This window comes from Equus asinus, chromosome 13 (genome assembly GCF_041296235.1).
Source record: "Equus asinus isolate D_3611 breed Donkey chromosome 13, EquAss-T2T_v2, whole genome shotgun sequence".
Lineage (NCBI taxonomy): Eukaryota > Metazoa > Chordata > Mammalia > Perissodactyla > Equidae > Equus > Equus asinus.
The window spans coordinates 54,247,328-54,268,330 of record NC_091802.1 but is presented as its reverse complement, the minus strand read 5'-3'; the positions used below and the strand labels follow the sequence as shown (position 1 = coordinate 54,268,330).

Sequence of the window (21,003 nt, the reverse complement as noted above, 5' to 3'; positions counted from 1 at the left end):
ATCACAGTGGTGGCGGGAGGGTCAGTGGAGGCTGGCCCCAGCCACCCTGTCCTGTGTCCCTGTCCTCATCTCCCTGTGGGGGTGGGGGAGCGGCACGGTCAGCTGTGGCCTCGCTGTGTGCTGGGGCCTGCTGGGAAGGGAGTTGGTCGTGGGCTCCTGGACCCTGCACTGCGGGAACCAGATATGCCGTCAGTCAGCGCCCTCCGTCCAAAGGCCAGGACTCTGGGGTGGAGAGGAGGAGAAGGCACAAATACACAAGACCTGCAGATATAAGCAAATACAGTGCATGGGGATAGGTGCTTTCATTCGTACCGGGACCTCGCTTCATATTCCCACCAACCCATTTTACAGATGAGGAAACTGAGGTTTACAGGCCGGGTGTGGAACTCCACTGGACGTTCGTGCCACACCATGCCACCTCTCCAGGCCACCCAGCTAGGTAGAGTCGAGTGGGGGTGGGACCCAGACGTGCTGAGCCCTGTCCTGATTGCTGGTCACGACACCAGGCTGCCTTCTCTCATGGAGGCCTCATCGCCTCCACAGCCACACTGTGGGTCCCTGCTTGGGTTCCCCGGCGCTCCTGATTGCCCAGTGGTTCCATTCCGAAGCTGCCCAGGACCCCATCTTGCAGCCTTCTGCTGCCTCCAGTCAGGCACCCGACCTCTGCGTCTGTGCCAGAACAGGCCAAGTTCATTGGGACAGATGGGGCCAGTGGGCAAGCCTGCCCAGAACATGTAGCTGGGGGACCTCCAACTCAGTGGGCTCCCTGCATTCCCCACAAAGGCTGGGACCCCTGACTTCTGCAATACCATGTCTGAAGGGCTTCCTGGTCTGTTGCCTGGGCCGTGTCTGTCATGCCCCTGGGCTGAGCAGCAGGGAGCCTGACAGGGGAGGGCCAGTTCCCCAGCTCCCAGGCCTTTCACCGCCTCCTGGCTGCCTCTGTGCATTCCTCGGAGGACGGTGCCCCCACCAGGCCCTTCTCCAAATTGCCTCTGTTCCCCCCGCAGCTCCCTGCACCCCAGCTTCCTGCCTGTCCCTCCGGCCTTGCTGAGCAGCTGGGGCCATCTGGGGCTGCCCTGGGCTGGTGACCCCACACTTCGTTAGGATGCAGCTTGTGACACTGGCCATTCTGCTGACCCTCCACAGGCTGCCCTGGCAGCGTCCCTGTGGCAGACTGCGGCTGGGGCCCAGTCACACACAGAGCTGAGAGCCACACGTGTGGTTGCTAATGCAGAATGGGGGCTCCATGCAGCCAGGGAGGCCCCTCCTTTCCGAGCCTGCCCCGTGCTCCTGGGAGCTTTGCGGTGGTACTGATACTGTGCCCTTGTGTCCCCTGGGCCCCCCTGCCGTCAGGAGCCCAGGACATGAGAATCACACAGCCAACAGCGTTAATACACCCCCCCGGCCCCTGCACCCACCACCCACCAACACTCATGCTCGCATTTGTGTCTGTCACACACGCAAGGGCCTCTCTCTCTCCCTCTCTCTCCCTCCCCACCCCCAAGTGCCCCTTCCTTCCTTTTGACCCCCAGCTGCTTCCCCAAATGTTGACCTCACCCTGCCTTCTGTCCCCTCGCAGATGCAGGCAGATCCACCCCCTTGCCTCTCGCACCTTCCTCACTCACACCCTTCTCCCTCCCCGGCCATATTTCAGGCACTGCTCTAGGAGGCAAATATCTCTGTTCTCGTGGCATTTACATTCTGGTTGGGGAGATAACCAACAGAATAGATAAGTAGAATTTATGTATGTAAGATCCTGATAAGTGCTGCGGGCGGGGGAGTGGGAACACAGCAGAAGGAAGAGCTGGCCTGTTGGGTGTGCGTTCGTGCGTCTGCGCACACGTGTGTGTGCACGAGTGTGTGGCTGCCTCGAGGTGTCTGATCTGGGACAGCCTGACAACATGCAACTGAGGCCCTCGGTGCCCCGTGGGGAAGACATCACTCCAGCCCCAGAGGTTGGGGGTCGGGGGGTTGTCCAGTGTTTGACCTCTCCCTGGAGGCCACGAATCCCCCAGCGCTGCCTCTGTGTCCCCCTACATTCTGCCTCAGAGACCAGCAGGGTGGCCAGTCCACAGCTGGACTCCAGAAGTCGGGGCGTTTGGCCATGACTAGGTTTGGAGAATGGTTTTTGAGATGGAAATAATATTGGGCGGACCTGGATTGGAATCCCAAACTTACTCATTAACATAAGTTACAGGGCAGTTTTCTTAGACTCTAAGCCTCTGTTCTTCCTCCTGTTAAGTGGGGATGCTGAAACCAACTTTGTGAATTCCCTGTGGAGATTAAAGGAGAAAATTCAAAGTGTCCAGCACAGAACCGGCCACATGGTCGGTACTCCAAGAATGAAGAACACCGAGATCTGGCGGGGTGGGTAAGTGCGGGGACGGGGACAGAGTAAGAACAGGGCTGAGGATCCAGGGCCCATGCCACGCCCAGACTGTGCGCCCCTGCGCCCTGCTTCCCTCAGGAGGGAAGGAGAGAAGGCGGGGTTGGAAACCTGCCCTCATCACAAGCCCAGGCCCCCATGCTATCTAATAGCCACTTCCAGCCGGTGTCTCTTGGAAGCCTTCTGCCTAATCTAGTTAAGGCCTCCATGATCCGATTACTCCGTGTAAGAAACCCCAAATCTGATCAAAGGCATCATGTGGGTGGCACGGGCTGGGGGAGCACAGCAGAGAAGGGGTTCAACTTTGGGTGCCATCTGCTCCTCCCCGAGGCTTCTGGCTCTTCTAAGCTGGGTGTCCTGGCTGTGGCAGGCAGGGCAGGTGCCCGGCTGCAGAGTCCTGTGCCACCACTGTCTTCCCCCAGTGCCTCAGAAGGCAGATGCTGTCCCTTAGGCTCTGAACATGTGCCAGTAACTTGAAGAACAGGGGTGTTTGGGCCTCTGTCCTGCTTGGACTCTCAGGAGCAGCTCTGTATGCAGGGCTGGTGGAGGGACCCCCCAGAACCTCACTTCTGCAGGAAGCATTTGTCCAGGTGACACAGACATGAGCCTGGGCAGAGGATGGGATGGAAGCCACCAGCCTGTGGAGGGAAGACCTGGAGCAGGACCCCTATTGTGCCCCCTGGGGAAGGTAGCCGCTGAGGGAGGGATATGAATGGGGCCAGGTGGGAGAGGGGAAGGGTTGTTCTGGGCGCTGAGCTTGGGAAATCCCCTCCTCCCTGAGCGTCTGGCTAACCAGACCGCCAGACATACAACGAGCAGGCTGGACCAGCTGAACTCTGGGCGCTCCTCCCACACCACCCTTGTGTGACCTTGTGAATCCCCGGTTCTAAGGACACCCCCACCCTGTGTGCTGCAAACGCAGCGCTGCTGGGGTGAGCTGAGTTTTTGAACACCCTGAAGTATGCGTGAGAGAAGCCCATGTGGATGAATCATGAATCTGTGACCCTTTATTCTGTGCCTTCCCCAAAGCTCTTGGTGTAGACCCTCCATCAATATTCGTCACTGTCATTGCAAAGAGGAGGTGCCTGCTGGACCAGTCTTCCCTTCTTACCTGTGCATCCTTAGCCAGCCTCTCTCCATCCCTGCCCTCTCCGCCCTCTTCCCGCACTGGGCTCGGCTCCACATGATGGCTCCTAGCGTGCCCCAGTTAGACTCTAGACAGCCACATTTCTGGAAACGAGCTAACCAGGCAGGGAGCTGGCCAGGACAGATGGCTGCAGGCACTGACGGGGGCACGGGGAGGAGGTCATCGCATCCTCCATGTGGCTGGCCTGCTTAAAAAATAAAAAAGGCAGACTCTTTCCCTCCCAGAGCCCCTCTTTGGCTGGGTTCCAACTCCATTTTGATCATTATTATTTTTATTATCTCAGTAAAATCTGCTCTCACACATTCTAATCACACAGGTATAATCCTGCTGGCAGGTACAGGGCAGCAACGTGTAGCCAGCCTCTAATTTCCGCATGATGGGGGCAGAGTGGCCTTGATCATTCCTAGTGTTAGATGGTGCCAGGCTCATTGAGGCTTGGCAGTGGATGTCAGGATATGATACTTTTTTCTGGCTGTGGATTTACCTTCCTTTTTTTGTGTCGAGGGGGCTGTTAGCGGGGCGAGTTGCAATTCCCTGGATGCATCCTTGTTGATAGATCAAAGCAGGCGCCTGGAATCGTCATCAGGTTTTTAAGTTGAAAGGGGCCACGGAGATCAGCTCCTCTCACAGGTGAGAACCTCAGGCTGGGCGCGTTGGTAGCACCCTCACTGTGTCCCTAGAGAGGCGAAGTGTGCTGTGGGCAGCCTTTGATCCCTGATTGAACGTCAGCTGCCTTATCCCAGCCATTCTTGATACTTTTCACCGGTAAGGTTTCCTGGCAGCTTCGTGATCGCTGCCCCCGGTGTCGTCCGCATCTCACAGATGAGCAGTCTCAGCTATGTGGAGAGCTGGAGGGGGACCCAGGTGTCTCAGCGTCCAGTGTGCTTTTCTCCGTGCCGTGTTCTAGTTCTTGTACACCTGGCATCTCCAGGTGGCTAGGGTACCAGGAAAGATACAGGACACCTAGGTAAATTCAAATTTCAGATAAACGAGGACTCATCTTTTAGTGTAAATATGTCCCAAATATTGTGTATATGTGCTGCATTTTCTGCAGCACAGTCCCTTAGACTGTTGCAAACCCCAACTCAAACAGTTGAGGGGCTGAAAGGAAATTCACATTTAACTGAGTGTCTTGTGTTTTGCTAAATCTGGCATCCCCGTCATGGGACTCAGTAGGCTTCCGTGCTGGTGAACTAGGGGAGCAGAGACAGCTCTGGGTGACCAGAAGCCCTGGATGTGCCTCAACCATCATTAGTCACCTGTGGTCTCCTCTGACCTCAGTGGACCCCGTCCTGCCCTCTGGATGTGACCCTGGAGCAGGAACATCAAGAACCAGCTGCCGCCTGGCAAGGAAGCGCCGAGCAAGGTGGTCACGCCAAGGACGGGCCAAGTTGGCCGGGCCATGAGATTCAGAGCCTCTGATTCATATTTTCTCCAGGTTTGGACTGTTGAAAATCCTCAGTCTAACAGACCAGGATCCAAAGGAGCAGAGTGAGCCATTCCCTGCCATGGATGGTGCTGGGTTTTGGCACGTGTTCTCAGGGATGGGCAAGGCCAGCTTCCAGTCCTTGGTGTGTTTCTTGTGGGACCCTCAGGCACTGGAGCATCACCCCGACAGGGGAAGCGAGTGCCTGGGAATGCCCTCGCCAGGCCATGTCAGTTCTCCCGGATTCCTGGTACCTAGTGCAGCAGCTCACGCTTGGATTCCGGTAACAGCCTCCTAAACAACCCCACTGATCCGACCTCTCCTCGCCATCCATCCTGCAGACAGCTGTCTGATTCTTGCTAAATGTCCTCTTTCATCAAACGCCTTCCCCTTCTCAAAGGACCCCACTGGCTCCCTGTTTCCTATTGAGCCAAGGCTTCGATTGCCCTCAGCTTTTAAGAGTCTGTAATCGGCTGCATCCTTTCTGTCCGCTTGGCTTCCCCCAGGCCCTCTGGCCATTGCAAAGAGGCCCCATTCTGGAGAGAAATGGACACATTTGCAGATACTCCTGGCCAGCAACTGCCTACTCTCTCTCTCTCAGGCTCTCCCCTTACAGTCTTTTCTCAGTTCACCTGATTATGGCAAGGACAACGGTGTAATTAGGTGCTAATGGCACTTAGCACCTCTGTGACACCTGCAATTCGCAGTGGCTCTGTGAAACTGTTCAGAATAAACTAGTTGCTCTGCCTTGCTGGCTGGGGATGGGGTTCCGTTATTGCCCAAACACATGCACTTTTGTCCACTTTGCCTGATCCTGTACCCCAAGTGGGGTCCCAGTCTCCAGTGACCAGATGGAATTGTTTCTGCTTCAGGGCCGCCGATGCTGGCACAGGAGCAGCGTCGTGAACGGAGTGAGCACTGAGGGCTTCTCCACAACTTCCCGCTTCATCCTCACCCAGCGCTGTGTGGCAGGTGGCAGTGGCCCCACTTTGCAGATTAGGAAACTGAGGCTTGAGGATAAGTGACTTGCTGGAGATTCACACTACTGGTAATCCTGGTGGAGCAGGACTCAGAGCCACATCTGGCTGCGTAGCCATGTTCCTCGTCCCATGTTCTTCCTCCTGTTTTACTGGTCTCTGTTCTCCAGCTCTGCAAATCTGAGCCACACCGCAAGGCCCAGTTCTCCCGGGGGACCTCCCTCACTCCCATTCTATTTCCCTAAATGCTTTGAGCACCTACAACCCTACTCCTCGAAAGAGACCCAAAGAGGTGCTGGCTTATCCTTCAGGGTTGTGTGTGTGTGTGTGTGTGCACGTGCATTCATGTGCACTGATCTCTCCCAGCTGGAGTGTGAGTCATTGTGTCCTGGGACTACACCATCACACTGCAGAGCAGCTGGCTTGGAGGGGGCATACAGCAGGCGCTTAATAACCAGTCCTAGACAGACTGAGTGAGCGAGCGGTTGCAATGCCTGCAGCTTTCCTTTCTTGCCTAAATAGATTGGTTAATAGCGTCGAACATCTCCACCTGGGGAGGTCGTGCGTAGTATCGCGGTAAGGAAGCGACTCTGGCTTCGGTTACTCTGGGTTCTTGTCCCTGCCCTGCCACTCAGTAGCTGGGAGACCTTGGACTTCTCGGCGCTGCAGGTTCCCCATCTGTAAAATGGACCCCCAGAGGAGGGCCCCTCTCTGAGGCTGTTGTGGGAGGGAGGCAGGTTCATGTGTGAATAGTACCCACAGCGGGTGGGGAAGTGCTCCTTGCTACTAGCTTCGGATGTGTTTGGGAGTGTGCCCTGGAATGGTGCTGCCCTGGCCCTTGGGGACTCTGAGGAGCACTGTGACATCCCCCCTCCCTTCTCAGATGTTAATTGCAAGATAATCCAGCCTAGAGCAAGAGTTGTCAGCCTCAGCACCGTGGCTCTCTGGGCCGGGTCGTTCTGTGCTGTGGGGGGCTGTCCTGTGCACTGTACCAGCTTTAGCAGCATCCTGGCCTCTACTCACTAGATGCCAATTATGACAACCCAGAATGTCTCCAGACTTTGCCAAATGTCCCCTGGGGGCAGAGTCACTCCTGAGTGAGAACCACTGGCCTAGAGCATTGGTTCTTCAAGTTGAGTGCCTCAGAATGCCCTGGAGGGCTTGCGAAAACGCAAACGGGCTCAGCCTCGCTCCCAGAGTTTCTGATTCCCCATAATCTGCATCACTAACAAGTTCCCCAGTGTGGCAGCTGCTGTTCCGGGGAGCCCACTTTGAGAACCCGTGGGCGAGCGTAATCTGAACCTGGTCAGGCTTTAGCGAGGGTGTGGTCAGCAGCTAAGCGATGCTGAGAAGAGAGAGGACAGGAGAGGAGTTTCGTGGAGAGGTGCCTCCTGTGGGTGTGAAGAATTACAAACCGATTTGAAGATTTACAGAAAAAAAAATGGGGATGAAAACAATGGACTCAAAAGCAGTGGGAAGACTTTGAAAGGAGAGCAGCTGGATGCACAGGAAAAGAGAAGCTAATTCAGGGAAATTCTGTGAGCAAGATCCAGGAAGACCGGCTGAGGGTTTGATGGGCGTAAGGAGGGCTGTTTGCCCAGGTGCTGAGGCTTAGAAAGCTTGGACCCAGATGAAAGGCTTGTTTCCTGAAGGGCCAGAAGAGCCTGGAGAGACGGCGACGCTCGGTTCTGAATGGGAGGAGCGGTTCCAGAAGTGGTTGTGGAGCCCTGTCTCATCTGTGGGTGAGCCGTGCCGGGGTGCCATGCGTCGCTGCGGGAATGTCAGCGATGATGCGCACAGACAGTCCCGAGGCTTCCCACGGCCAAGGGGACGTTGCTGGAGCCTCTGCTGCTAAGACGAGTGGTGGTGCCACGGCAACCCAGGGAGAGAGGGGCAAGAAGAGGGCGCCCTCGGGGGTCGCAGCTCAAAGCAACTTAGCAGCTGCGGCTAGGCTGGCAAGAGGGTCACCCGTCCAGGTTGAGCCTTGGCCTGTCTGTGGGCACAGGCGGCTCCTGGCTCCACCTCTGTCCCGTGGCTTGTGGACACACACCGTGGTGGGCGTTTGGCAGGCGAGGAGTAGGTTGAGCTAGGCTTGCTCAAGGGACCTAGCCCAGTGACCCCAGACTCCAGAGCCTTGAGGTGGAATTCCAAGGGTGTGGAATTTGAGTCAGGGTCTGGGTCTAGGCTCCTCCGTTTGTAGCTGGATGGATAATCTTGAGCGGGGTCACTTAGTAGGAAATCTCTACCATGTGTGGCATCTATAGCCAGGCTCTATACTGAGCCCCTTCCGTGTGATATTTTATCCCATTCTCACATCAGAGCTGCAGGAGGCATCGTCTTCCCCCTTGGACAGATGAAGAAACCGAGGGTGCAGCTAGGAAGCGGCAGAGCAAGAATTCCATCCAGATCTGACTCTAAAGAACATGTTAGACTTATTTTTCCATCTCTAAACTGAAGTTCATACTTCCACCTCATTCCTTCATAGAGCTGTCATGAGAATCAGCTGGGATAAAATATATGAAAGGCATTCTAGTGCCAGAAGTTATTATAATCATGACAGTTAAACTTCTGAACCCTCAGATTTTAAGAGCCAGGCATGCACAGCCTCCAAACATCAGGGGAGGCGGTTCAGGAAACCCTGTTGGTCGACCAGGGGTCTGGTGTTGGGGACTCAAGGTGGGGCAGCCCCCCAAACAGGTACCTGCCCCCACCCCCATGCAGTCTGCTGAAGCATCAGAAATTAAATTTCACGGCAGGGTGCACAGATATACCAACTGGAGCTCCATGTGTTTATGGCTCGAGGAGGAGCTAAGATTTGATTAAGAAGACCGCTATTAATTTATGGCAAGTAGACGCTCGCTAAGGGAGAGGCTGCTTTTAATTAATGGCCAGAAGGAATTTACGCTCTTGGTCTCAGCGAGGGGGAGAGAGGGTGGAAGGAGGGGGCAGCTGAGCAAAGCGAGGTCATGTGGATGGATTGATCCAGGCACACACACACCTTCCTTTTGAAGGGAATATAAATAAATAAAGGGCAGTAGGAAGAAGAGAGACATTCCGGTTCAGGAGACTGGCAGGCAGGCTGGGAGAGCCAGCCGGCAGGAGAGGGGCAGGAGGGGGAGAGGAACGGGTGAGAAGAGCGCTAACAATTTATCGGGTGCTTACTCCACGCCAGGCACTAGGCTAAATCCTTTGTGTAGATCACCTGGGAACAGCCCCATAAGCAGGTAGGAAATCATTTTTGGAAGAGTAATACAAGCGAGCAATAGGACATGCAAACATTTCAAAAGGGTATCCAGTGACTGATGAGTCCCTTCCCCACCCTTCAGCCACTGACCTTAACTTCCCGCTGAAGATCCAACCATCCATTTGCTGTACTTTTCCGGTGACATCCAGTGTGTGTACCAGCCTGTATGGATGCATGCAGTGTATGCTTTTAATGTGGATGGTATCATTCTGCACAGTATTTCCAGTCTTATCCTTATTTTAGAGACAAGGAAATTGGGGCTCAGAGGAGTCTAGTAACTTTCCTAGGGTCACACAGCTCCTAAGGGGAGGAGGCCCATTTCCAAAGCCCAGTGCATGGCTCCTGAGCCCCTTCTCATCACTACGGTCCTCTGTCGGCTCACACTGAGCGCTGCGTTCAGGGCGTGCAGACGGGGGCTCCCCTTGAAGTATAGGGGGCAGCTAGGCCTGGTGGAGGTGGGAGATGGTGAGGACAGGAACACCACGGGTTTTGGCCAGCACATCCCTACCTGACTCATTGGTGATCTGGGATTTTTTTGCCCAGAGCCTGCTCTGATCAGTGTCTAGGATTCCCAGCCACCCTCCCCCATCCCAAGCTTCTAACACACACATTTCGAGATGCAGAAGGAACCCGAGAGGGCAGTGCTCCTCAGAGCGTGGTCCATAGATCAGCAGCATCAGTAGCATCCTACTCTTGACCAGCTGAATCAGAGTATTTGGGGGTGGGCCCAGGAAGGCGTATTTTAGCACTCACCCCCTGGTCATTCCTGTTCACATGAATTTGAGAAGTATGCATCACACATTTTACAGAGAGTGAAACTGAGGCCCAGAAGAGCCCCTGAATTGTCCAAGGACACACAGCTTGTTTACGATGGTTGGGGGGTGGACAGCTGGCCTTGGACAGGCCCTTTTCAGTGCATCACCCTACACCCTGGCCCCACAGCAGGAAGTGCCTGGCATGGGGGAAGGAAGATGCGTTCTAATTCTAGTTCAAATCCTGGGGTGTCGGCAGGGGCACGGAAGCCCCTGAGGCAGGGGAGTCAGAGGGGGAGAAGCACCCCTAGAAGGTCAGAGCAGGGAGACCACATTAGTGTATGGGGTCCGACCCTGAGTTTACAGTCAAGGAAACTGAGGCTTAGAGGGGCACATGCTGCCCAAGCTCACTCTGCAGGTCAGTGGCAGAGCCAGGAGCAAAGCGCCGGCGCTCGGGGCCTTGGTCTGGAGCTCAGAGTCCTCGGCCCAGCGCCCGTGCACAGAGGATGCTCCAGGCCTCATGCAGGTCGGGGAGCAGGAGGATGCAGAGGTGGCGCGACCCCTCCCGAGCATCGGCTGTCATCCTCTTTAGGGAGAGGGGAGGGCAGGTCCTGCACCTGGACACTCAGGTCTGCAAAATGCCACCCTCTTCTCCTGAGGACAGTCGCCTCTTTGGAAAAGATAGCACTGAGCGTGGCTACTGGGGAGGCTTCCTTCCTCCCCAGCCCTGGTCAGCCCTGTCCGACCCCCCTCCCACCCACACCCTTGTCTGGGGCCTGCCAACCACCCCCACCACTCTGTCCTGGAGCTGGGAGAAGCCTGGGAGTGAGGCAGGGTCCCCATGCCCAACTGCCCAGCTCTCCAGGTTGGCCAGTGTGCGGGACACAGTGGGGAGGAAGGGGCTGGCATGCTTGGGGGGCAGCTGGACAGGGAGTCAGAGGCACCCCCCAGCCGGCAGACACTGCTAATGAAAGCCTGGCCAGCGCTGAGGAGCTGCAGCCCTCTCCCCACAGCGGGAGACCCTCCCACTCCAAACCTCGCCCACTAATCAAGCTGTTCCAGGCGGACTCCGTGGCCAGTGTCCTGTCATTAGAAGTCACAATCTGCATTTAGACGGGGACAGCTCCCCGGTGGCAGGCAGCCTGGCACTCAGCCCACCCTCCACCCTCTCACTGGTCTGCAGGAGCCTGAGCCTGAGGCCGAAGGTTGCAGGGGGAGGGTGGGCAGCGCCTGCCCTGGGTGCTCTCCCACTGGTCGCATCCACACCACCCAGGAACCCACTTGTTCGTGGGCAAGTGTGAGGGCTGGGGATCGTTGCCACAGCCAGGAGCACCGCTCAGGGTGGCTCTCTAACCTTTCTTCCCAGCCTTCCACGTCTGGGGAACAGCGGCTTGGTGGGGCGGATGTTCAGAGCTCTCCATCCTCTTTGCTTTGGGAAGCTGGCTGCATCGTGGAATGTGCATGGGATGCATTACAGACATGAGGGACTGTTCCAGAAGAAGGGGGTAACTCCACCTCCAAATCAGACCCCCCAGCACTCGCCAGCAGCCGCAAATGCTCACTTGGGTGGGAGAGAAGATGGCCTGGATCCCACTGCTCTGTGTTACAAAGTCTGCATGAATCAGGGCTGGTCCTCACTTGTTCACTCATCCATTCCACGAACATGTATTAGGCGACTACTGTATGCTGAGAAGACAGCAATGGGAAAGAAACCACTGTTTACTCTCAGAGAGGATACAGTCTAAGGGAGAGGTAGGTGTTAGATTAAAATTATTTAATTACTATAGTGATTGGTCTCATAAAGCAAGTTACAGGATTCTGTAAAAATATTCAAAAGGGGATCTATGACCTAGAATATAGGATCTGGGAGGGCTTCCCAAAGGTGACATTTAAGCTGATCTCTAAAGGATGTGTAGGAGTTAGTAGACTAAGAAGTAAGGGATGAGTGTCCTCTGTGAGGAGATAGCATGTGTAAAGGTCCTGGGGCAGACAGGAGGGAGCTTGCCATGTTTGAAGGACTGAAAGGAAGCTGATATGGAAAAGAATATCTCAGCCCTAAGGAGCTCTCAGAGCAGGGTGGGGTGGGGGCAGGCCAATGAGACGTGAGCCCCACCACCACCACCACACACACACTTGCACCGAGGTGAGAGGGCAATGCTATAGAATCTTCTGGAAGGCTTCCTGGGTGAACAGCTCTAGAGGTAGAAGGGCATGGTAGGCACCAGGAGGGGAGGGAGCTCTGTCCTGGTCTGCAGGGGCCAGCTGAGTAAGAGGAGAGCGGGAATGCCCATTGAGAGGGTGGGCACAGCCTGTTGCTACACCCAGGTGCCCAGGCAGGGTCAAGGGTGAATGGGCCCGAAGGCAGAGCCAGGCCCACCCGGGGCGGTGAAGACCCTTCCCGGGAGCCCGGCCCCTCGGCTGTCACGCTCTCTTTTTCTGAATAGGAGGCTGGCGGGGCTTCTGCATTATTAATGGTGACACATAGTAAACATTTTGATAATTGTCACAGCCACAGGCTCTGAGATGCAGCACCAGCTGTTGCCAGCCTGGATAAAAGGCCAAAAACACTCATGCCAGAACGGCACACACCCCCAAACACTCATGCCTGTGCACCCCACTCTCAGCCTGTCCTCTTTCCTCACCGAGCAGACGCTTCCCAGCTCAGCCTGAAGTGGGGTGCTCAGTAACACAGCAGGGGCTCTCCCAGCCTAACTGTCAGAGCCCCAGGTCAGGCACTGGGTGATCAGGAGCATCGGGAGAGCCCAGGCTCCTGGCAGAACTCTGGCCAGCGCTCCTGGGCTGACGCCCCACATAGGGTGGGCTGGGAAGTCCCCCCAGATAGCCGCCTTCCCAAATAACTCAACCTCCTCACCCCACGCCCCGGCCCCGCACTCAAGAGGCAGCGGCCTGTTGGTGAGGCCCTGAGTCAGCCTGGGATAGGCTAGAAAGGGGGATTTTCCATGGGAGATGACAAGAAGGCTGGCATTCAGGGGGTTGCCTCTTTGAGTGCAAAGAGGAGGGCTGCTAATCCAGGGAGCACTGACTGGTAGACGGATGTCAGTGTGGAGGGAGGGCCGCAGTCCTTGGCTCTGTGCCTTCACCATGGTCCCCAGTCACTGTGTGGAAGGCCTGCTGTCAGAGCAGAGCAGAGGGGGCTGGGCCCCAGGACCACAGACCGGGCTGCCCCCAGCCCAGAGCTCGGATCACAGGAAGGTGTAGGGGTGAGTGCACAGAGCACTCCGGGAGGCCAAGAAACCAGTAAGAGCGAGAGACGCAGCTTACTGGCACTTTGCAGGGAAATGACTGGTGGCTTGAGTCTTTCCTAAGTTTGTTGTGGGACTGACTACCTAATTTGCAAGACCAGGTGCCAAATGAATATGTGGGGCCCTTGTTTGAAAAGCAGGCAAAACAGTGCTGTTCAAGGTACTAAAACGTCAAGCTTTTTCCAATCTTCTGCATCTCTCTTCTGCTGACGTGCATGGGCTATTGTTCCCATGTACTTCACTCACAAAGCCCAGGCTCAACGACGACATTATTGAGAATTTCAAGGCAGGGACAGCAGAGTGTCCCTGCGAGGGAGGGGACAGCCCACGGGACCCTGCTCAGTGCAGTACAAGGGGCTGGGAGCCACACGTACAGGGGACGCTGACGTCTGGGAGAAGGTGTAAGAGGTTTCAGCACGGAGGGCGAACCGTGTCATCGGAGGGCAGTGGAAGAAAATGGGGCTTTGCAGTCTGGCAGATAGAAGCGTTTAGACAGATCTGTATGCGCCAGGAGGAGGAGGAACTGGATGAGGTGGGAGTGTCAGGAAGGAGACCCCCCGACCCCAGCCCCAGGAGCAAGGGAAGGCTCCTCTGTGAGGCTGTGCGGGCTGCCACAACAGAGCCACAGGCGGGCACTTAACAACAGACGTCTCTTGACTCACAAGCTGGACGTCCAAGGTCAAGGTGTCAGTAGGTTGACTTCTTCCGAGGCCTCTGTCCCTGACTTATAGACGGCCGTCTTCCCCCTGTGTCTTTGTGTGGTCTTACCTCTGTGTCCTAATATCCTCTGTTATAAGGACACCAGTCCTATTAGAGCCACCCACATGATCTCCTTTTACTTTAATTACCTCTGCAAAGACCCTCTCTGCAAACGTGGTCACATTCTGAGGTCCCGGGGTCAGGTGTTCAACATCTATTCTAGGGGGCCACAATTCAGCCTGTGACAGAGCAAGTGCTGTCTGAGCTCAGATCTAAAGGACGATAAAAGACAATTAGTGATGGGGAAGGGAGGACTCCTCCAGATAGAGGGACGTCATCTGAGGAGCCCTTGGTGGGGGGATGCAGGGGACTGCCAAGAGGCTAGGGGCGGGGGGGTGCTGTAGAAGATTCCAGAGAGTGATGCCTGCTGAGGTGGCAGAGCGCAGCAGGGGCCTGACTCCACAAGCCCCAGTAAGAGCTTTGGTCTCTGTTCTAAGAGCCTGGTAGGATTTGGTTTTGAAAAGATCATTTGGTGGTTGACTGTGGCAAGGAGAATGGACTGTGTATTAGTCTGGATTCTTCAGAGGAGCAAAACCAATAGGAGATATACCTGCGGAACCAATAGTGTGTATACACACACACACACACACACAGTCATGTGTTGCTTAACAATAGAGATACCTTCTAAGAAATGCATCCTTAGGTGACTTCATTATGCAAACAGCATAGAATGAACTCACACAAACCTAAATGGTGTAGCCTACTACACACCTAGGCTGTATGGTACTAATCTTATGGGACCACTGTCATATTTGCAATCCACTGTTGTTGACCAAATCGTCGTTATACGGCACCTGACTATGTATAGATAGATCATATATGTATATCCTTCTCTATATATGTAAATATTATAAGGAGTTGGCTCATGTGATTATGAAGGCTGACAGGTACCATGATCTATTATCTGCAAGCTGGAGACCCAGGAAGGCCAATGATGTAATTCCAAATTTGTGAGTCCAAATTTGAAGGTCTCAGAGCCAGGAGAGCCAATGGAGTAAATGCCAGTCCAAGGGAAGAAGAAGACCAGTGTCCCAGCTCAGCAGGCGAACAGGAAGAAAACGGGCAAATTTCTCTCTCCTTTGCCTTTTTGTTCCAATCAGGCGCTCTGTAGATTGGATGATGCCCACCCACATTGGGGAGGGTCACCTACTTTACTGAGTTACCAATTCAAACGCTAATCTCATCTGGAGACGCTCTCACAGACACACCCAGAAATAATGTTTAATCTGGACACCCTGGGATGCAGTCAAGTTGACACATAAAATGGACCATCACAGGCTTGAAGGACTATAAGAGGATATGGGGAATGAGCAGGAGAGTCTCGAAGGGGGCAGGCAAGAGATGGTGACAGCATGGGCCAGAGCCACGGCAGCAGGGATGGAGAGAGATGGAAGAAGGCCAGCAAGAAGGGGCAGAATCAATAGGACCTAGGGAGGTATTGCGATGGCTCCTGCGCCACTGACCTGGCTAGCTGGGGGTGCCACCCCCTGAGGGAGCCCAGCTGGAGAGGAAGCCTAAGATGGGCACATGGCAGGGAGGTGGGAAGAGGGGGAGAGCTTGGTTTGGGGCACGGTAACTACAAGGTACCTTGAAGACACCAGGCAGAGATGAGAAGTGAAAGTCCAGGGCCTGGGCAGGCTGCGATGACCCAGGGGCAAGGCACAGAATGGAAAGGGGACCTGGCCTCGCCTGGCCACGAGACAGGCCAGCATTAATGGCTGGGCAGAGGAGAGTGAGCCCACCCGTACCCGCCCGACTTGCTCCAGCCTGCTCAGCTCCACGTACTGTTGGCCCTAGTCCCTGGCCCTGGCCCTTTCACCTGGATGTGCCAGTGTCCCAAGTGTTCCTGGACCTTCTGCGGCCTCCAGTAGCACCCCCCACCCAGGCCTGACCCACAGAGCCTTGCCCTCACTATTCCCCACATAGTCACCCCCGACACTGGTATGCGTTTGCTGTGTGTCATTCAGTCATTAATCGCCTCAGCATTACAAGGTCAGTACCACTGTGATGTGTTAGTTTCCTGTGGCTGCTGTAACAACAACAGTTTATCATCTTATAGTTTTGGAAGTCAGAAGTCCAAAATGGGTCTCATGGGCTAAAATCATACTGTCCCTAGGGCTCGAGGCCTGAGGCGGGAAGTCATTTCCTTGCCTCTCCTGTTTCTAGAGGCCGCCTGCTTTTCATCTGAAAGCGAGCACCGGCAGGCTGGTCTTTCTCACGCTTCATCGCTTTGACACTGACTCTCCTTCTGCCTCCCTCTTCTACAGTTAGGGATCCTCGTAATCGCACTGGGCCCACCGGATAATCCAGGATAATCTCCCTATTTTAAAGTCAGCTGATTAGCAACCTTAATTCCATCTTTGTGATGCCACGTAACGTATTCACAGGTTCTGGGGATCAGGACGTGGACATCTTTGGGGGCATTATCCTGCTGACCACTATCCCTGTTTTACAAATGAGGAAGCTGAGGCATAAGAAGATCAAGGAGTTACCCCGTGCCACCCAGCTAGTAGGAGAGGAGCCAGGATTCACGCCCAGGCAGGCTGGCTGCCGAGCCGCATAGCACTCCCTCCTTCCTGCCTCTCTCGGGGAGGGCTGGCTCCGGTACTGGTGAAAATGAGGGACGCCCTGATCTCCTGGAGGTAACTGACCCCTTGATAAGCCGTCCTGTGGGATGGGGACCACCACCCTCCAGTCTCCACACCAGCTGGGATCCCCTCTCTTCCCCACTAACTTACAGCTTCTTGAGGGCAGGGGCTGGGCTAGCTTTTTGCCTTTGAGACCCTGGCAGCCAGCCCAGCCTGGGATGTGGTGGGTATTTGGTGTGTGTGTGTTGGGTAAATGAACATACGGATGAGGGATCCAGGTCCTGGGACTTGAATGCCAACAGATCACATTTAAGCGTCTTCTGGATGAACTCAACTGAAGACTTTTATAAGGGTCTGAAAAGTCCTGAACCACAGCTAGCGGCACTTGTGAACGTGGTTCCTCCACTCCTCTCCCTCCATCTCTGGCCCTGGATTCCAGCTCCAAGGAACCCTCTCAGGAGGGTCGTTCCAAAGCTCCTTGTGGTCCACACCTCCGTACAGCCCCTTGTCCTGTCCCCTAAGCTGGAGCCTGTTGTAGAGGGCGTGCTCCCCGGAAGGGAGACAATGGAGGGCATGGTGCTCTTGCATCCTTCTGCATCCCCACCGCATGCTCTGCTATGGGAAAGGCATCAGGAGCACAGGTAGGGCTCAGACAGGGCTCGGATGGGGCCCAGGGAGGTGGGACCAGGGCCACCACTGCATCAGAAGCCCAGGACTGCACATAAGGCTGGGATGCTAATGGGGTGACATTAGTGGTACTCCAAGGATGCCAGCGATAGCAGAGCGAGGTAGTTAAGGCTGAAGGGTTTGTGGCACAGGCTGTAAAAAGCCACCGTCAGTGACAGCTGGGCAAAGTCCCGCCAGGGAGTGGAGAAGATCTGCAGGTGCTGGTGGCCCCGCCGGGAGGTAAGGAGGGGGGAGGGGAGGAACCTGGTCCCGGGAAGCTTGCACCCCTGAGCTGCCTGGACACTCTAGGGCATAGCAGAGCCCTCGAGTGTCAGAGCCAGAAGGGACCTTGGTGATCATGTCCACCCTCTTCTGTTCACCCAGAGGAACTGTGGTCCGGAGAGGGTAGACAGTGGCTCAGAGTCTCACAGCAATGTGGCCCAGGGCATAGACTGCAACCTGGGTCTCCTGACTCCTAGCACAGTGCTCTCGCATGAGCAGACCACACTGTTTCTGGATGACAGGAGCAGGGATTCTGGCACCCTCTTGGTACTGTGGACCCCTCCTGGGTTACTCAGACCCGTCCCAGTGAGGCCAGGTCCCTGGACAGAGGATAGAGGTCAAGTGCAATCCCTGCCAGGAGCTGCCCTCTGGAGGGGACACATGGGGCAGACCTCACCAGCCCCCAATCCCTGAACTTCTGCCCCCCGAAGCCTTTCCTGCCCTGGGTCTCCTGGGCTGATCCAGCGCTCCAGACCGGCCCAGTCTGGCCTGGGGGTCAGCAGGGTTGAGCAATGTCACACAGTGTCAGCCCTTCCTGTCTTCTGAGAGAGCAGCAGAGGCCCGAGCTTTCAGGAACACTGGAGCCGGCGACCTCTCTAGAAGCCCTCCTGGGCGGGGGTAGGTACTACATTTATGATCACAAGGATCCTTTAAAAAGTACCGATTTTTTATTTGCAATACATTAAGTTGCATTTTCCAAGGCCATGATGTTTGCAAGTGACCATCTGTTCCAGCCAGACGGCCCCTGGCTTTCTCACCCCACCCGGGGAACCCCACCTGCATCTAGCCGGCCTGCCTGCCTCGCTCTCCCTCAAGACACCTTTCCTCTCCCAGCCACGCCCCTTCCCTCTGGAACCCCAGTGCTCTCGGTCTCATCATCCTACATTTTCCACAAACAGCTTCGCCCAGACATCCCAGGGGCCCCTTGTCCTCGGGAATTTTGCTGCCGTTTGGTTCTGTTCACTAGGGGCCCAGTGGCCCTGCCGTGGCCCCCGGTGCAAACTTCCTCACCCCCGCGAAGGGCGTTTATCCCGTGGAGGTCCTCCCTCCGGCTCCCCACTGGTACCTGGCACCTGGTGGGGGTGCTCACCGCGGGCTTCGGGTCGACTTCTTCACTGTCTATCTCATCTCCCCCGAGAGCCCCCGGCCTCTCAGAGCAGAGCCCGCCTCCGCGTGGGAACCCACGCCCTGCTCTTGTTCTGTTCGTCTCCCAGCCCCAACCCTTGACTCGCAGTTGGCTGGGTGTGTGCTCTTCTCCCACACTGGGCTGAGCTCCGCAAGCACAGGGTGTCTACTCATCCTTAATTCCATAATTACAAAGACAGCAATCAGACAGCACTTACCAAGTGCCAGACACAACCCTAAATGCTTTGCACATGTTAACTCGTTTAATCTCACCGCGACCTTGGGTGGTAAATGTGACGTCCGCCCTGCTCTGCACATATGATATGGCGTGGCACAGAGAGGTTACTTGTTTTGCTCCAGGTCACATGACTAGCAAGAGGCAGCACTTCACCTGATACGGGTGCACTCCAGGATCCGTGCCCTCATCCACATCGCTGCCCCGCCTCTCACGCCTTAGCACAGTGCCTGGCCCTCAGCACGAGTTTGGGAAATACTCAATGAATGATTGAATGAATGAAGTGCCTGGTTTGGAGTGACTTCTTCTGAGAGCCCTGGGGCGGCCGGGACAGGCAGAGTCTGTGAGGAGGGGAGACCCGTCGACCACCAGTGTGGCCCGGGTCAAGTCAGATCTCAGCAGTTGCTCTGATCTTTGCAGCAACCACGAGAGGGAGGTGTCATGTATGTAGAGGAGCCTGCAGCTCAAAGGGCTTTAGTGGCTGCCCTGTCACCCCAGGGATAAGGGGCAAAGCCAGGATACGCATGTCCCCTGGATTCCCAAGCCTCCATAGAACCCAGCCTCCCACTCCAGAAGCTCAAGCAATGTGGATTACCCGAGCCTAGGATCCATCTCTTGGTTAGCCCCCCGTTGAAACCCTGAGCAGAGGACAGGTGGCTTCCCAAGTCCTGTGGCTGGGCTGTGCCGGGTGTGGGCCTTGAACTCCTGTCTGTGGGTATTTCCTCCACTCCCAGACGCCTCTCAGGATGTGCTGCTGGGTTCCCAGTGGAGAGTCAGACTTCTCAAGACTGAGGACTCGCCCTCTTGCTCAGGTCTTACTTGGGTCATTATTAACATGGGTGTCTGCTCTTCTAGCACCAGCTGCGGTGGTAGAGTGTCTAGAGTCACGTGGAGAGGCGGAGGGTCCACCCTGGCATCAAATGTTCATTAAAGAAGCCAGGGTGGCACTCTCAGTGCATCTCTGGCTCAGAAGGGCGGGAGGGGGCGCTGTGTTCATGGGGACTTTTGTCTCCTGGCCACCAGCTGGGCCTGGTGGGGAGGGGTCGGCCTGGAGTAACAGCTCCACACCACCCTCCTCCAACACACTCACTCGGGTGAGAACCCAAAGTTGTCGCTGCTGGAAAAAGGGAGAGGAAAAAGCAGGGCTCCTGATCTGGGTGGCTCCCAGGGGGCTGAAGGTGCAGATGGCAGAGGAGGCAGCAAGCGGAGGGTGATCATCAGTTTGGTGTGTGTGTGCATGTCTACCCTTGTGTGTGCACATATTTGCATGCACATGTGTGCACGTGTCCATGTGTGTGCACGTATGTGTGTGTGTGATGTCAGGTGTGATCTGAGCGGGCGTCTCAAATTTGACCAAGGAAGACTGATCAATCAATTAGTTATTTAGTCAACTAATTGATTTTTAAAATACTCATTCATGCATTTCATAAATATTGAGCACCTTCTGTGAACCAGGCACTGTTCTAGGCACCGAGGATACGGAAGTGGAACATACCAGACAACCCCCTTCACCTGCCTTCATGGAGCTTGCGTTCTCTAGGGAAGCAGAGAACAGGGAAGTACGGAGACATGAGAGGTAGTGTCATGAAGGGACAGCCCCATGAGGAAACCTAAGCCAGTGGGGTGGGGGTGGCACTGGGTTGCCATTGTGCTGGGGATGGTCTGAGAGGGCCTCTGTGTAAAGGTGACATTCGGACAGTGGCCCAGATGAAAATGTTAATTTTTATTATCAATAATTCATTATTAATATTATTATTTCTCTCCTCCTGGGAGAGCCGGAGGAGCGGAGGGCACCCAAGAGTAAGGCCCGGGTAAAGGGCCAGGCATGGCACGTGCTGAGAGCAGCAGAGGGGCGGTGTGGCCATGTGGAGGGGTGACTGGAGACGGTATCCAGTCCACGTGGGCCTGCGGGTCCCAGTGCAGACTGTGGATTTTACATGGCACGTGAGCAGGGGTCACTGGAGGCTTTAAGCAGGGCGGCAGCGTGATCCGATTTATGCATTAAATTGATCCCTGTGGGTGCCACATGGGATGATGCCCAGGGAGCAGAGAAAGCAGGCTCACCAATGAGGTGGTCCAGGCCAGCGATGGTGGTGGTCCGGGCACGCTGCTGGCAGTGGGGTGGTGAGAAGGGGTCAGATCCTAGGCGCATG

The 21,003-nt window shown here is 55.5% G+C and overlaps 1 protein-coding gene across 3 annotated transcripts in view; it reads left to right on the top strand.

Moving 5' to 3' along the window:
- Window positions 1-21,003, top strand: part of SDK2 (sidekick cell adhesion molecule 2) — a 277,315-nt gene that overhangs the window by 42,804 nt on the left and 213,508 nt on the right. The window contains exon 1 of one of the 3 annotated variants that reach the window (XM_070483543.1): window positions 16,476-16,596. The exons of the other annotated variants lie outside the window; for them this stretch is intronic. The gene's annotated coding sequence lies outside the window, so the exon portion shown is untranslated. Of the gene's footprint in view, window positions 1-16,475; window positions 16,597-21,003 lie in introns of those variants that run through there. 3 annotated transcript variants of the gene reach the window in all.